This window comes from Stegostoma tigrinum, chromosome 7 (assembly GCF_030684315.1).
Source record: "Stegostoma tigrinum isolate sSteTig4 chromosome 7, sSteTig4.hap1, whole genome shotgun sequence".
Lineage (NCBI taxonomy): Eukaryota > Metazoa > Chordata > Chondrichthyes > Orectolobiformes > Stegostomatidae > Stegostoma > Stegostoma tigrinum.
Genome location: NC_081360.1, coordinates 43,419,183 through 43,437,058, shown reverse-complemented (window position 1 = coordinate 43,437,058; position 17,876 = coordinate 43,419,183). Strand labels below are relative to the sequence as shown.

Below are 17,876 nucleotides of genomic sequence, written 5' to 3'. Positions count from 1 at the left end.
TTTGAGGGAAAACCTAATTCCATAAAATGTGATCATATTTAGAAACATCTTCAATGCACAACATTTAATATTTCTGCATACAGTACGTACAATAATTTTATCAGCTTTCAGTGTAGTCATAGAATCAGTGAACAGGCAAAGTGCAGAGGTCATTATTCCCAAAGATAACATCGATTCTCTGCACAAGGATTGGAAGTTAACTCATAGACAGCAATGTAACACCATTTCGTTCAATTAGCAACATCTCTGCTGCTTTTATTATTTTGAAACTGAGCAAAGAAATAGAGAGATGAAATGCTACTCACTTCTTGTCTCTTCATAAGTGAAATTTAGTTCTAAATATTACAATCAAGTGTCCATTTTTATTTAAAACGCGCTCCTGTATAACTCAACCAGATGAAAAACCTATATTTTAAGCTTAAAGGCTCAACATCAGTCTGCCAATAATAAAGGACGTGAGTTTTAATTTAACATAGAAAGCAAAACAGCATGTTAACTAATGTGACCCTCATATTGTAAGGTATGTTTTTCCACTGTTACGATTTTTTGATACATACACAGTGTCAAGTTCACTGTACAGTGACCGCAACAGAAACAAATTGCTGGGAAAGCTCGGCAGGCCTGGCAATGTCAGTGGAGAAAAATCATTTTCTTGACCGATAGAATTAAATCAATGATAATTTCAAAGCGCTCTTGACTGCATATAACCCCAGGAACCGTAAAGCAAATCTTCAAGTCATAAATTACATACCTGGTGAAATTATCAAAATATAGCTGGATCACCATATACAGCAAATAATAAAGGAGATGATATGGTTATATGGTAATATGGTTGTAAGAAGTAATATGGTTAGGCTCTCTCTTTCTCGTTTGCCTTAAGCTGCTTTCCTTTCCCAGTTTCTTCTGTGTCTCAATGTTTTTTTTTGTGCAACCTTGCTCTGTGCAAATTGACTGCCACATTTCCTCATGCTACAACACTGGCTCCATTTTAAAATGTATACGTTTGGCTATGCAGTTCCTTGGGTTACCCTGAGGCAATGAGAAGTGACACCAACGGGATTCAGTATTCTGCTTCATACATCCATCACATTTTTACTAAGACTCACTATAATTAGATATGTGGATTATTCGATTGATGTACTTTTTATGTGGAATCGCAACTTAAACATCTTCAAAGTTCAAGGTTTGTGAACGAATAAAGATGTAAGTGAGTCGCTTGTTAAAGATTGAGGTGTCATCTGAAGGAAGTGAGTACGACTGAATTTATCAACTAATTTGTTTTGTTTGCAGTTACAGCTTACATTCCATGTACAAAATGTAATTGTGTAAAATTAGCAGGTATGTGTTTGTTCAGCACTTCATCACTCCCCTCCAAGGACCTCCTCTGTATCGATAAGAATTGTCTTGAGTCTAAAGCTTATGCAAGCAATGCATTCACTTGAGGTGGCATTGTATTACAATAGAATTGCTATATTTATTAATGTTGCTATCCTTGTCATTCTTGTTAATTTACATTGTGTATACAATTTCAAAGTTACAGCAACATTAATCAACTTCTAATTTCATTCCGCAGGAACCGCTGCTTAATGTTTAATCGTCTCAGGATGTTATTAATTTGCTGTGGAGAATTCAGTCTAAACGCCAGGATGTCCCTATGCCTATTTTTAGAATATAAAACGTAGTTAGTTAAACTTACTGCATATTACGTTCAGTTTATATTCTGTTCCGATAGAAAATATTGGTATGATGGACTATGCAAAAATTTAAATGCAAAGGAAAGAATAAAATGTAGATTGAGACTCATCCTGTAGGTAGATGCAGCTGATGCTACAGCTGTTGTTCTTTGGGATTTAGATTAAACCCCGTCCATTATCTTTTAGTTGACAATCTTTCTGAGACAAATGAATCGTCAGATGACATTTACAAAGCATGTCAGTTCATACAGATCTGCACATTATAACTTGGAGCACAGCACAATCGGATGTAGATAAATAGTAACATTCATTAATCACATCATAGGAACATTTTATATTTGAACAACATTATAGAGCAGCATAAACTTAGAAGTAACTCAGGGAGTCTTCACTGTCAGATTTTAAGTGTAGAAACAAACACAGCAGGGATGCTTTCATGGCTGGCATAGCTGAACTTTTATCTCAACAGCTATCAGTGTATTTATATTATCAGTGAACACAGAACTTGCTGCACTTCAGACTATTAAATGCTGGAATCTAGTTTCACTACCTAGCATAGGTACATTTTTATTGGTTGATAAAGGTGTTTTGTGGATCATTCTGTCAAACACTGAACACAATCAAGTCCAAGTTTTGTCTAGATCAGATAATGATAAAGGGCATTTATAGTCCATCCTGAGGAGAGTGGAACATCTCTGAGACTCAACAGAAGTTCTAACAAATAGAATTTGATACCAAGCTTAAAAAAAGAACGTTGGTTAAAAAGATAGGTTTTAAAGGAAATCTTACAGAAGGAGAGGTAGGCAGGAGGTTAGAATTATAGATTCCCTACAGTACAGAAGCAGGGCATTTGGCCCATTGAGTCAGACCCTACTACCTATCCCCCGTAACTCTGCATCTTCCATCGCTAATCCACCTAACCCACACATCTCTGGACACTACCGGGCAATTTAGGATGGCCAATCCAACCAACCAGCACATCTTCGGGCTGTGGGAGCAAACCACAGCATCCAGAGGAAACCCAAATCCAGGCAATCACCCAAGCGTGGAATTGATCCCAGGTCCCTGGTACTATCGGGCAGCAGTGCTAGCCACTAAGGATGAGAGGAGAAATTTCCGAGGCCTGAGGCTGAGGTAGTCAAAGACATGCTTAGCCATGGTACAGCAAATGAAACTGGGGATGCACGTGAGGCCAGAGGTGAAGCAGCAGTGAGAGCTCAGAGGATTATGGGGCTGGAGGAATGTAAAGAGATAGCCAGGTCATGGCCACAGAATGATGTGAACACTGTTGAGAACTTGAAATGTAAGCATTTCATTTAGCGCTGCAGACGTGATGGTTCAATGGGATTGGATTATGATATCAGCATTAGAATTTGGAAGTGCCCAAGTTTACAATGAGGATGGAAGTTGATAGATTTGCCACAGGAGTACCGGAATTGCAAAGTCTGGAGTGAGCAATCAACGAAAATCCTCAGCAGTAGGAAAGCTACTATGCTGCCTTTCTTCCCATATTCTAAGATTTTGTGTTTCCAAGGCCTACGGTCAAAGTTCTCCCTCTGTTTGGAATTCAAGCTTTGTTATTTCAATTCATTGTTTTCCTGACTTTACACCCCATTTCATTTTTTTTTTAAATCTTCTGATTGAAATTGGTTTTAAAAAAGTATGTGGAATGATTTGGGGTGGAAATGAGCAATAGCCACAGGTGGGAGTCATTAATAGGCCCCCAATGTGCTGCTTCATCGCTGGGCTAAATGGAAATCAGAAAATAATGCAGGGGTGTAAGATAGACAATACAACTGTCCTGGGAGTTTTCAATCTGCATTTGACTCAACAAAATCAGGTCAATAAAGGCAATATGGAAAATGAATTTGTGAAATGCATCCAAGATCCTTTCTTGAGAGGAATATATTTGCTATCAGAACAGGTTATTTTCAATCTATTAACATATGAAAAAGTAGGTTCAAGGAAACATCTCATGGTTAAAGATCCTCTCAGGGTAATAGTACAACATGACAGTCACAATAGAACCTCAAATTCAGTTTGAGGGAGAGCAACTCGGGTCTGAAACCAGCATCTTTAAGGACAAAGGACACACGTACAACGAAAGAGAGTTGTCCAAATCAGGCTCGGGAAAAAAAAATGAAGGAAAAGTCAACAGTCGCAGGCAGGCATTTGTACAGATAGGCAATAACACTCAGCAAAACTTCATTTCAGTCAAATAGGACACAAGGATTAGAAAAAGAAAACAAACATTACTGAGAAAACTGGTCAAGGAGAGCATCTCATCAGAAACTAATACATTCAAAAATGGCTGAAACGAACCTATGTTTAGGAGCCGGCAGCACTTGCCTAAAAAGCTAATAGAGGGAAATAACTGATGGTGAAAGTGAATTGGCAAAAAATACATAAAAAGCAAGAGCTTCTACAAGCATATAAAAAGAGAGATTAGCTAAAGTGAGCATGGAACTCCTGAAGGATGCATCTATGGCATTAAAAACGTGGAGCAGGAAAACAGCAGATAATTGAAATCAATATTTTGCCATTGTTTTCAGGATGGAGAACACTATAAACATCCCAATATAACAGGACAACAAGCAGCAATGGGTGGAAGGGTTGTATAACAGTCTCTATCACAAGAGACAGGGTATTGGACAAACAAATAGACAGGCAAGTCACCAAGGCCAGATGGTCTTGAGCCAACGGTTTTAAAAGGCAGTAGTCGCAGAGATAGTCAGCATTGGTCAAAATATTCCAGCATTCACTAGATTGCAAGAGAGTTCCAGCAGAATCGAAAATTTTATGGTGACCCCCTCCCCACTCTGACCACGTTGTTTCCCTTGCTCGTGCCCTCTACCCTGACTTGCGCACACCTCCCCCTCCTTTCCTCATGCTCCCTTGCTCGTGCACACAGTCTCCCTTGTGCCCGACCTCACACCTTTTTCATCATCCCTCTTGCCTTGTCCCTCATGCTCACCCCTGCCCCAGGTCATGCTCCCTCCCCTATCTCATGCACAGCCACGTGCACGCGCTGTCCCTTGTTGCAGTTTTTCCACTCTTATAGAACCACACAGCACAAGATTCAGCCCACTTGAACTGAAACACTTACAGGAGGTTAGAGGACCCCTTACACTGATTAAGGAAATTAAAGGTCAGACACTACCCTTCCAAACTGTGTGTCAATTTTCCAAGAAATATTAAGAAAAGTGAGAGAGTTTAAAAACTTTTGCAAAGTAGTCAGCAATCAATAAAAACTAAAGCAGAGGAAAAAGGCCAAAATCTCAGAATTTTGTCGCTCAAGATTTGGTGCTGTTACTGTTATCTATCTCCAGGGAACCATTAAAAGTAAAAGGAGGCTCAGTGATGAAAATTATCAATGGAGTGCTCCAGACAGGAGATAAAAATCCACACGCGTATCATGTCAAAGAGATATAATGACAGGGATGATAATCAGAACTGTATTTGCGGTGCTAAAATAAATAGAAAATGAAATAAAAATGTAAGATTGATTGATGAATGAATTGGAAATTTAAAGTTCAAAAGTGGACTGTCCTGCAGTCAGATAGGATAATATCAAATGTCTAAAAAGTTGATGGAATATTTAGTTATTTTCAAGAAAATTATCACAATGACTTATAAGAGATATTACAGACCTTTGACGTAGTGTATGTGAATAGACCAGGAAATAAAAAAGCGGTACTGACTTTGACCTCAAGCTAAGTTTCAGACCCCACATTTTCCATCAAAGACCAATCAACATAACACTTCTGGGAAATACTTCAGGATGATCTCTCTTGTACTGTTACTGTTAAGTAATAGAAAACAAGATCACATTTGAATGGGAGTCACAATTATTTAGGCAATTTGCAGCTAACTTGTACAATGAAAACTCTGACAGTCACCAAATTAATGTATTTAACATCAATGAAGTTAACTGACCAGATGACGTTGAACCAATTGAAGGTTACGTAGCTTTAAACAGTTGGATAGAAAAGCTAAATGAGGATGGCATTTTCCATGTACCTCTCAAGCTTTTTCAGTACCTGCAAAACATTTATGCTAACATTTTACTCACACCTGAAGGTTCTTGTTTAACACGCTGAATTCATTGAGCTCACAATGGGTTTCATTAACTATATGTGCAGTTCTATATTAGTCTCGAAAAAAACTTGAAAATTCTACTGTATTTAGAATATACAAATGAATATTTCTACAACAATTTATTTTAGTTAGGACTGGGAATGAGTCACAGTTTAAATATTGCCAAGTAAATACTGCACGTCTACAAGCTAAACCAAAAAAAACACCCCTTTTAAAAAAAATTTAGACAGGACATGTCCAATATTGTGTAGGCTATTGTTTAGTTCCAGATATAACCCATCTATCTCTTCTTGTTTTGCATTCAATAATATTCTGGTGGCTGAATTTTTCTTGAAGGTGGTGGTATCTGATGGAGGACTGTCCCACAAGTGGAGTCAATAACTGTAGAGCTGGAAAAGCACCATCGGTCAGACAGCATCCGGGGAGCAGGAAAGTCAATGTTTCTGGCCAATGCTCTTTGTCAGGACCGAGGAGGGGGAGGGGAGCCCAGAAATAAATAGAGGGAGGAGAGTGGAGATGGAGATAGGAGGATGTAAGTAGGGGATGATTGTGGTTGGCCAGTGGGAAGGATGAAGTGGATGGGTGAGTACGGAAGTTAAGTAAACCTTTCAAGATAATAAAATGTGAGGCTGGATGAACACAGCAGGCCAAGCAGCATCTCAGGAGCACAAAGTAAACCTTTCTGCTGGTTTTTCCATACAGTACTGAGCAGTCGTGGTAATGATTGAAGCAGTGTTCTGACAAAGTCATCGCCTTATGTTGTAAATGATCTTTGTCCACAGAACTGGTCTAGGTGAACAGCTGAACAAAACTGTAGGCTAATGATACTTCCCTGTGTCATTACCAAGAAGTCAGATTGTTGCAGATAGTATGTTGCTGAGGCTTCAAAACAGGGCCTTAATTTGTCAATGGGTCTTTCCCAGCTCCCATGTAAAAGGATGCAACTGATTGATTTTTAGGGGTGCAAAATGTGAAATGCAAAGTTGAAAACTTGTACAAATAATTGGAGCTTTAGCCCAGTTGCTGCAAGTTTCCAATGCCTCAAGCATCAATTTTCATTCTCCCCACACCAAAGTGTTGTCCCTGGTTGAAACAGAAACCTCAATGAACTTTATGTTAATCAGGTTGACATCAAGGTTATTGATCTTGAATGACAAAAGACAAATTTATTTTGTCACTAAGCTATTACACGATGATAGATCAGAAATCCACCGAAGTTTCACACACTAACAGCAGAAACTGGGAAACAGTCAATAGCAAAGTCGTGGCTGGTGTCAGGATCAGAGTCACGGCTAATATTTCTCTTTCCCAAGGCAGGCAATGTTGGGGTCAAGTGCGCAATGATAATTGCATGTCCTAGCCGACACAAATGAAACCTTGGATCTCCTGGTCTTTGTGAATTAAATCTTTGGATGTGTCAAGTATATATTTAAAAATCAATTTAGTTGAAGCATGATATTCAATTGTTAAAAATGTGGTTCTAAGTAATGATTAATTGCTCAACACAAACATTACACATTTCCCTCCCTTCAAATTTGCCCTTGGCTCTCATTATTGATAGGCATCAACTGACCTTCAGAAACCATATTATCCTTGCCACAAAACAGTCATTTGTGAAACTCCACAGGGATAAGATGCACACAGCTAATTTATATCCATGCTGTACCCCAGCTTTCTTGGATTGTTGCCTGAAGCATCTTTGAGAATGTAAGGAAAATTTCATTCATTAAGGAGGTCATTGAATTTTAGAAACTGGGCCAGGCTTCAAATTTTCAACACTGCAATTTCTCCCAAATGCAAAATGGTAAAGTCAGTCTTTGATGAAGCATTTGAATTTACACTCAAGATGGTATTTAAATGTTAAATTATGAATTTAAAATGAAGACCCAGCAATTTTTATGCAAGATTGCTCTATGTGCAAAAAAAATCCACATGCACTCACTTATTAACTCGATAAATTAAATGTTCACTACAAAGAAAACCTGAACTGATATAGTGCCTTTAATGTAAAAGCAAAGCTCCAGTTATTTCTGTCCGATGTAATAATCCTGTATTGGAAACATCCCTGCAAACAAAACATAATTAAACAATTTGAGGCACAGACTAATCAGAGAATCCAAGCTCATCATTTCATCCATCTTGTTAATGCACAGTAGCAAAGTAATACATCGTTGCAGAACAGAAGAACTAATTAAAGGATTAGCTAACTATCTGATTTTTAGTCGTCACCGAATTAAGAAAACACAGCAGCACTCAGTGAAAATATTATTTGTTACTCATTTGTATTGAATTCTGTTTTGACGCTGAGAGAATTGCTCTTCATGTTTTGTTAAGAAGTTATATTGACAAACTTCATTCACAGACAGTGATCACTAGATATTAATAAACTATGGCTATTTATATAACTAAATGAACTGCATTTTTATTCAATTAATTGTGATTTTTGTTTGGTCTATCTACAATGTTAGCATCTAGTGTTAGTTTGAAGCTAAATACTGTAATTCTTGCAAATTTGTTCCTCATTAAATTTATTCCATCAGAAAAATATGAATGCTAAATTGCAGCTCAGGGGTTAGCAGTGTTGCATCACAGTGCCGGGAACCCGGGTTTGATTCTACTCTCGGATGATTGCCTTTGTGGAGTTTGTGCGTTCTCCCCATGCCTGCGTGGGATTCCTTCAAGTTTCATCCCACAATCCAAAGATATGCAGGCGAAGTGGATTGGCCATGCTAAATTGCCCATGGTGTTCAGGGATACGTAGATTAGGTGGATTACAGGGGGATGGGGTGCTCTGAGGGTCGGTGTGGATTTGTTGGGCCAAAGGGCCTGTTTCCACATTGTAGAAATTCTATGATTCTACCTTAAATTGTTACATTAAACTTGCTGAGAGAAATACATAATTCTACACAGACAGCAAACTTGAACTGCAATGGAATAAAGTGAAAATCAAAGTTTGCAGCAATCACAAGTTATTTGTGCAAACTTTCTGCTGAGCACAGAAGAATGCTTCATTAAGAAATCTCAACTTTTCCGCCGAGGAAATCTGCGTTATAAATTATTTTCATGTTATTTTACAAAGTAGATTAATTCAGCCCATAAAAGCCAACAATACTTATTGCCCTACCATTGGGGCAACACGGTAGCTCAGCATTTAGCACTGCTGCCTCACAGTGCCAGGGACCCGGGTTCGATTTCATCCTTGGGTGATTGTGTCGAGTTTGCATGTTTTCCCTGCATCTACGTGAGTTTCCTCTCGATGCTCAGATTTCCTCCCACAGTCCAAAGATGTACATACTTGGTGGACTGACAATGCTAAATTGCACATAGTGTGCAGGGATATGTAGGCGAAGTGGGTTAGCCATAGGGAGTGCAGGGTTATAGGAATAGCATAGAGGGTGGGACTGACTGGGATTTTCTTCAGAGGGTTAGTGTAGCTCAATAGGCCAAATGGCCTGCTTCCGCACTACGATCTACGAAGAAGCTACGATCAAATACCAATGGGACAAGATCCAATTCATCTTTGGGAATAGAATATCATGGAGAAATCATCTTGGAAATTGCATCAGACTACCTGTACGTGTACAGCATTCTGGACAGAATAACCGATAAAACACGCATAAAACACCCAGAATGTGGAAGACAAGCTGGCCTATAGCATTCGTTTTGAACCTGGTTTTGCTCTTTCACTGATCCAGGAAACCAACTATTTGTATTTAGTCAGATGACACACAACAGGAACAGTCAGTCACTATTCAAGCTAAATCCCACATTTATCTAAAATAATCCATAAGAAAAGTTGGTTAATGACAGTGTGACATTTCCATTGACAGCTTTCAGGACTGCTGAATGTTAAGTCATCTTGGAGCACGTGACTAATGTCTATTACTGTGCGTTTAGCAGACCAATTCAACCTTCAGACTTCTGAAATCCCCAAGTTACCACAAGATTACACCTTACTCATTAAGAATCTCAAAAAGCTACAAAGGTAACAACCATTTAACAAGTCCCTAGTTCAAACCTTTGCTAATAGTACTGTGTGAGACAGAAAAATCTAACAGAACATTATCAGATGGAATGCAAGTCAAGATCACACTCTCGTATCATTAAAATTCTTCAACTACCTGCTTCAAATTTCCAGTCCCTTACTTTAAAAATAGCAAATGTAATTTAAAATGTGACAGTAGTTTACAAGAACAATTTTTTTGAAATTCATGTGTTTGCTTCTCTCCCTCGACTCAAGGGGAACTGCGACTAGGGTTCTGTCCTAGAAATAACAGTTAATATCTCATCTAAATTGTTTTTATTTCATGTTCTAATCCAAACAGCAAGTACTCATTCTTTTGCAATTGACCGTGAAGGTCATGCAGCTGAGCCTAACCCAGTTTCTAACACAGACACTTGGATAGTGATCAAAACCTACAACACAGCTGATCTCCTTATGTCAGTAACCCCAAAGCTGCATGATTAAGACGTTCATGTCCCAAGATCAAATCAAATCTCGGACCTCTGGGTCTCTAGTCTTAATCCAATAAATACTTTGATCTCCAAACCATATGACAGTGATAAAATCTGCTACATCATAAAGCCTAAATCACCAATCCCTGATACACATTCCAATATTTTTTATTTGCAAATAACCTACATTGTAATCCTCTAATTTAAAAAGGAGCTTCAAACCACAGTTTTACACAACTGGGAGATTCTGCAGAGTCGGGCCTAGTGACAGATGACAAATGCAGTTGAACTATATTGGTTTAGTCAGCACAACTTAAAATAGTGAAGGATCTTACTCATCCGCACCTCAGCTTGTACTGCTGCACCTACTGATACAGAATCAAATTAGAACCAAATTCTAAACGTACCAGGTACGTTTTGCACAAAATATTCCAGTTCCTTATGTCAGCATCACTATAATTACAACTGAATGTGAAGTATAATGGAATAATACAACTCAATAGGTATATCATTGTTATTTCCAGTATGCTGTGTGTGGAGAGATGAAACAGAATAAACATCACGACCTACCAGATATAAATGTGCAACATAAAAAGAATGGGGTACCACAGACTAAATTAATGCCCATTGTAAGAATTGCCCTAGAAGACTTCACATAATACAGAGGTTGGGCTGGCTCACTAACTTAAGTCAGGCACACCACTGCTTCACCCCACCATCCACCGTCCCCCCTCTCTGCAGTCACCAGGGCAGTAGGTGGCTGGGACCCTGCCAACTGGTGACAAATGTGGGGAGAGCACTGGGAGGTGAAACTGTTTGGACCTGGAGAGGGAACAGCACCCCCTGAGGGGAATGGAGTGAGGAGCCCTGAACAGAGGCAGAAGAGGAAACGAGGAAGGAGCAGCACCATCAGCAATGGGGCCAGGGCCAGGATGGGCAGCTGCAACAAAGCCAGGACCAGATGGAGTGGTCGCATTGGGACCTCAACCAGTAGGCCTGCTGTAGCCACAAAAAAAAAACAGGTTTGTTGCAGTGGGCCATGCCAATGTGATCACATGAAATGGACTGGGGGTATGAGCTCTCAATAGTTTTTCTATGTTTTAGAGCATAACATGATTATCATCCATTGCTCTTCCTTTAAAACATGACTGCACTTTAAGTTTCAGAGATGGTAGGAACTGCAGATGCTGCAGAATCTGAGGTTACAAGGTGTAGAGCTGGATGAACACAGCAGGCCAAGCAGAAGGGTCTCGGCCCGAAACGTCAGCCTTCCTGCTCAGCCTGTGTTCATCTAGCTTCTACACCTTGTTATCTCTGCACTTTAAGTTTGATGCCATTTGGAATTCAAAATCACTGCAATAGGTCTCATGCAGTCTGTGTACTCAGATTCTGCTTTACATTTCATTTAATTTGTACAAGAAATTGAAACATCTACAGTTGTGTGAGAATTAACACTACCGGATAAAGCAGCCTACGCAATTCCGAACTAACTAAAGAAAATGCCTGAACTCTCAGGTCAGGTGACACAGACAGAACACTGAGTAAACACTTAGGATGATACTCCTGATTAGCAGTACTTAAAAAGACCAGAACAAGACGTTTGCCCTGAATCTGGTCAGGTTGTACAGAATCACGAGTGTGACACAACTCAGGTGGTGGCCATTTGGCCCATCATGTCCACACCAGTTCTTTAGATGAACGTTATGGTTGAAAGTAAGCCCACGGATGCAGCAGGCAATGAAGGAGGCGAATGGCATGTTCACCTTCACAGTGAGAAGATTCAAGTCCAACAGCATGAACTTCCTGCTGCAACTGTACATGACCTTAGCAAAACCCTATCTGGAGTGGTGTGCACAGGTTTGGACTCCCCATGAGGTAGAACGTTCTGGCTATGGAGGGATTGCAACAAAGGTTTACCAAACTGATTCTGAGAATGGCAGGACTAACATATGAAGAGAGACTAGATCTGTTGGACTATATTCATTGAAGTTTAGAAGATAGAGGGGGGAATCTCATAGAAACCTGTAACATTTTAAACAGAACCACTCAGGGGAAACTCAAGAAAGACATCCCCAATGACCAGGGAGTCCAGAACCAGGGTCACAGTTTAAGGACAGGAGGATGACCTTTTAAGAGTGAGAAGAGAACAAATGTCTGCACTGAGAGCAGTGAGCTTGTGGACTTCTCTGCCACAGAGAGTGGCTGAGGCTAAAACATTGAACGAAGAGTTAGATGTAGTTCTTGGAGCTAAAAGAGTCAAAAGGAGTACAGGGAGAAAGCTGACTCAGGGTAATGAGTTCAATGATTAGCTATGGTCATAATGAATGGTGGAGTAGGTTTGAAGGGCCAAATGGCCCAAACCTGCCATGACTTTTCATGTTTCGATGTTGACACCTTAGTGCCTTTTTCCTGCTTTCCTCTGAACTATTGCACATTATTCTTATTCAAGTAATCAAATGCTGACTTCTTCAATGCCACAATTGAAATCAGTCTCTGTCAAACTTCGAGGCAGTGCATTCCTGAATTGAACCATTCATAAAAAGATTGATTCTCACATCACATTTTCCAGTTTTGTAAAATGCTTCAAAACTGTGCCCTCTCATTTTCAATCATTTTATCAGCAAGATCAGTTTCTCCCTATACTCTTTATCCAGGTCTCATAGCTGGAAAATTTCTATTAGATTTTCTCTCAGTTTTCCTTTCGCCAAGGAAAACAGAACAAACTCTCCAATCTATGCTCATAGCTGAAGTTTGATAAATAAACATGAAAGTCTGCAAATCCTAAATAGGTCAAACACTGTTTGTGGAGGTAGAAATAGAGTGAACTGCTTGAACTTTTACTCGCAAGGCTTGGCAAAAGTGATCCAAATGGGGCAATTTTCACCTGCACAGGGAGACACAAATGGGTGGGATGAGTTGAGCGTATAACTACAGGGCACATATCAGGAGTGGCTAACAGGGCTGTCAAGCTGTGATTAGATAGTTAGAAGGGGCACCTCAGTCCTTTGTGACTTGGTTTCAATGGAGTTGCTCAACATAAGGCCTTCTCATACTCACCCACTCCCAGACTCCATCCATGCCAACTCCCCAGTGCGCCAACGCCACGCATGCTAACCCACATACCAAGTCACCCTCATATTATACCCTCCATGTCAATCCATGCACTCTACCCATCCACCAACAGCTTTTGGTTTCAATGCCAACTTTGTTACCTCCTCCAGATGGCCCTGTCATTTTCATGTCTCCTTGCAGCTGACATGGCAGCCTAGTGCCAGCTCATGACTCCCCATCCATCATTGCTCGTTATTACATTATGCAACCTAATACTAATGCATGCTCTCCACTATGTGACTTGCACCTTCAATGCAAATTGACCAAGTGCCCACCAAATGGAGAGGAAATGAAATCAAGTTTTAAGTATCTATTATCAACTTCACCACATAAAATACCAATGAAAGCATATTCACTACATCTAAATCCCCTCAAATACTGCATCCAAAATATAAGAAAAGAAATGCAAACATTTGTATTCATTCTGCCAGCGCAAAGTCTCTAAGCCTTACAGCTGGCAAACAAAACATGGACTTACAGCCGTTCTTTCACTCATTCATGGGACGTATGCATTCTAATTATGTCCACATTTATTGTCCAGCCCTTACTGCTCTTGAACTGCGAAATTTGCTTAGCCATCTCAAAGAGTGGTAAAGAATCAATCAGACCAGACCGGGCAAGGGTGCCAGATTTTGTTCGAAAAAGGATATGAATGAACTAGATGGGTTTTTATAATAAATCAACAATGGTAACATTGTCACTGCTCGTCAAAATATTAATTTCAGATTTTTATTGAATTCAAAGAGCACTAGCCGAGGTCTCAGAATTGCCAGTTCTGTTACATTACTACTGCATCACCACTTAGCACTGTAATGATAGGCTGCACAAAGGAAGCTGTTAAACAATATCAATGTTATCGTGATAATGTAATATATAACGTCACAAAACACCTGTTGAAATTGCAAGAACAGATTTACCAGGATGTTTTGGGAATGCAAGGTTTGAGTTATAAATACAGGCTGGATAAGACGGGACCTGTTTTCACTGGAGCGAAGTAGATTCAGAGGCGACCTGATAGAAGTTTATAAAATAATGAGGAGGTACGTATAGAGTTGATGGTCATTGTATTTTCACAAGGATAGGAGATTTCAAGACTAGGGGGCACGTTTTTAAAGGTGAGAAGAGAGAGATTTTAAAAAAAGACATGAGGAACAATTTTTTTTTACACAAAGGGTGATTCACATGTGGAATGAACTTCCTGAGGAAGTGATGGACGTGGGTACAATTCAACATTTAAAAGACATTTGGATAATCACGAATAGGAAAAATTTGGATCCATGTGGACTAAGAGCAGGCAGGTGGGACTAGTTTAGTTTGAGATTGTGTTCGGCATACAGTGTTTGGACTGAAGTTGCAGGTTTTCTGTGTTGTGTGGCTCCAGGACTGAATCAAAGAATGACCATCGCTGTCCAGACAAAAGCATATCACTGTTACTTAAATTCAAAGTATTATGACTGGAATTTGATCTTTAGAATTTATTTCCTCTTCTATGTTCTCTTCCCATAATATTTGTGCCAAGTCTTCTCTTTTGACAGTCTTACTTCTTAATGAGAATCATTGAATCTGTAGAGTGTGGAAACAGGCCATTCAGCCCAAAATGTCCACACCAACCCTCCGAACAGCATCCCACCCAGACTCACCCCACCCCTCCCACCACCCAATCCCTGTAATTCCCATCCTTGGACACTGAGGGCAATTTAGCATGGCCAATCCACTTAACCAGCACATTTTTGGGCTGTGGGAGGAAACTGGAGCACCCAAAGGAAAGTCTCACAGACACAGGGAGAACGTGCAAACTCTACACAGGCAGTTATGTGAGGCTGAACCCGGACTCCTGGCACTGTGAGGCAGCAATGCTAACGACTGAGTCATCGTGCCACCCCAAATCCAGAACATTCAAAATCCAGCAGGATCTCAGGAGGGATGCATCTGAGAACATATACTTTGAACTTGCATGAGGTAGAGGTTAAGTTGCATAGGAGTAGATTAGTAAATTCTTTGTCATTTTCTCCGCATTTGAGAGAGTTTTTACAACAGTTTTTAATTTTCCTGTTAATGATGAAATCTGGTGTGAATTGTTTTTGGGTTGATTTGGAATCAGTCAGACAAATTGATTACCTTGGTGATTTAGTTGGGTCTTCACACTGTGACAGTTCGTGGAACAGAGGGGTTTGATTATCAGTGCACGCTTCCCAGTAAAGTTCTAATGCCTGTTTTGTGTTTGACGAACATGTAACAGAAAACTTAAGGGATTGTTTGCTGCTTTAATATTTCTGGGAGACATCAGTTTGCATAAGGGGTAGACTTCAAAACATCATAGTTAACTGAAAAACTAACATTAACTCATGTTTTCTATTTTACACCTGAAAGGTAAAGAGCAATGACTTCAATAATGAGTCATATGTATGAAATTGTAAGGGATTTTCTAACATTTTTACAATCTCATTTAGAAATACTTGATCTCTCAGATGTCGTCTTATACACATGCAAGTCTACTAATAGAATTATGATAATTAATCAACCTTTGCAGAAGTAGTGATTCTTTCAGAGGACCGAATTAAATTTCCTCTCAAATTTGACAGAGGAATTTAGAAGGGCAAGCCACGTCTCTCTAAAATCATTTCAGAAATCCTCATTATGTCTCAATTTGGTCTCCTTACTCTCAATCCAACTCGTAACTTGAAAAGCTGAACCTTCACCACTTTTCATTTTGTGTCAGAAGTAACCAGAGTTCTATATCCTGGAGCAGATGACACTAACGATTGTGGGACTGATTTACTGCATTGTGTCCTCGTCACTGCAATAATTTGTGATGGAGAGACAGGCAGTTGGACTAATCTTGCATACACACAGGGTTTGTATGTGCAAGTATGCTTGAAGTAATCAATTCTGAGATCAAGTTACGTTTTTCCAAATTCTAACAGTATTGATGATACTCAAGTGCAAAATCAAATAATGTAAAAACAAAATTGTACATTTACAGTTCACGATATCTCACAGACAGCAAACTAAAGTAGCTGTGTTCACACTCAACAACTTAACATTATCTTGTGCGACTACCGAAGCACTGTGTATAACTTCTACCATTATTCACAACCAAGAGCTTCCTTGCTGCAATGTCATAAAAAGTATGGAGACAAACCTATCCCATGTCTGCAGACATGCTTTTAGCTGAACTGGACCAGTCATATAAATACTTTGGCTCCAAGAGCAGGTCAGAAGCTGGGAATTCTGCTGTGAGTGGCTCACTTCCTATCTCCCTAATTCTTGCCCATTCCTTGTGGGTACAAGTCAGGAACATGGTCGAAAACTCTCCACTTGCCTGATGGCTTGACACCATCCAGGACGAAGCAAAGCAATCTGCTTGACTGGCATAACTATTCACCACCTTCAGTATTCACCACTTCCCCTGCGACACATCGTAGCTGCAATATGCACCATTAAAAAAAAATACACTCTGGTAACTGAACATGGCTCCTTTGACGTCACCGACCAACCCATGACTTCTACCACCTGGAAAGACAAAAGCTGCAAATGCACAAGAATGCCACAAACTGCAAGTTTCCCATGAAACCACTCACCATCCTGACTTGGAACCATATCATTGTTCTTTCACTGCTGCTCGGTCAAAATTCCGGAACTACCCACCCGGCTCCCCCCCATTAGCATGTGCCCCTACATTCCAAGGGCTGAAGTCATTCAAGCAGGCAACATGCCAGCACCTTCTCCAGGGTTATTAGGGATCAGTGATGAATTCTGGCCCAGCCATGACATACCAAAACAAGTCCAGCCCTGTTTTTGCAAGGATTTGTCCATGCTTCAGAAGTCAAATTAGTCATTGTGATATACTGTATTGAAAGATGTGAGAATGAAGTAGTATAAAGGCAATAAATTTGGTCTTGACCTATTTCTGTGCTGTGACAATCTATGTGTCATCTGTCTGCTGTGAAATTAGCTCATTTATATTGAATGCCAGTTTTCTGCACTAAGTTACTTCTTTTAAGTTGTGTATGTTCTCTCCTCTCCTGAAGGTGGTAGGTTGTATTGCATATAGTTCTAATGTTTCTGTTTATGGCCCACTCTGCATATTCAGAGAGGCTGGTTATCATCTGGATTAAAAAGTCTTATCTCTTTTGTCTAGCTTGCTAGGGTGAAATGGTGAACTAGTTACAGTGCTGCTCTTGCTGAGATTAATTACCTTAGCATTGATATGGATTGAACCCATGATTCTCTTCCTCTTAGCAAACCAATTCCATATAACTAGGGCAGCTTCATTGTTTAAACTATGAGGAAAAAAAAACAAAATTCCTCTCAAATCAAATCATCTTCAAATCAAAAATAAGCAGTTTGAGCACATCACTCCATCCAGTTGATATACTTGTATAACTCAGCATTGTCACATTGCAGAGACTCATTCTGAAATATTTGTTTTACTATTTCAGATTGTAATAATATTTCAGGAATGAGTAAAACTACATTGTTCACATGAGGTGTCTCAAATGCACCCCTCTCTGAGAT

The 17,876-nt window shown here is 39.7% G+C and overlaps 1 protein-coding gene across 3 annotated transcripts in view; it reads right to left on the bottom strand.

Annotated features, from left to right (window-relative positions):
* The window catches only part of znf385b (zinc finger protein 385B), a 350,354-nt gene that overhangs the window by 297,278 nt on the left and 35,200 nt on the right, over positions 1-17,876 (bottom strand). The gene's annotated exons all lie outside the window — the stretch shown is intronic.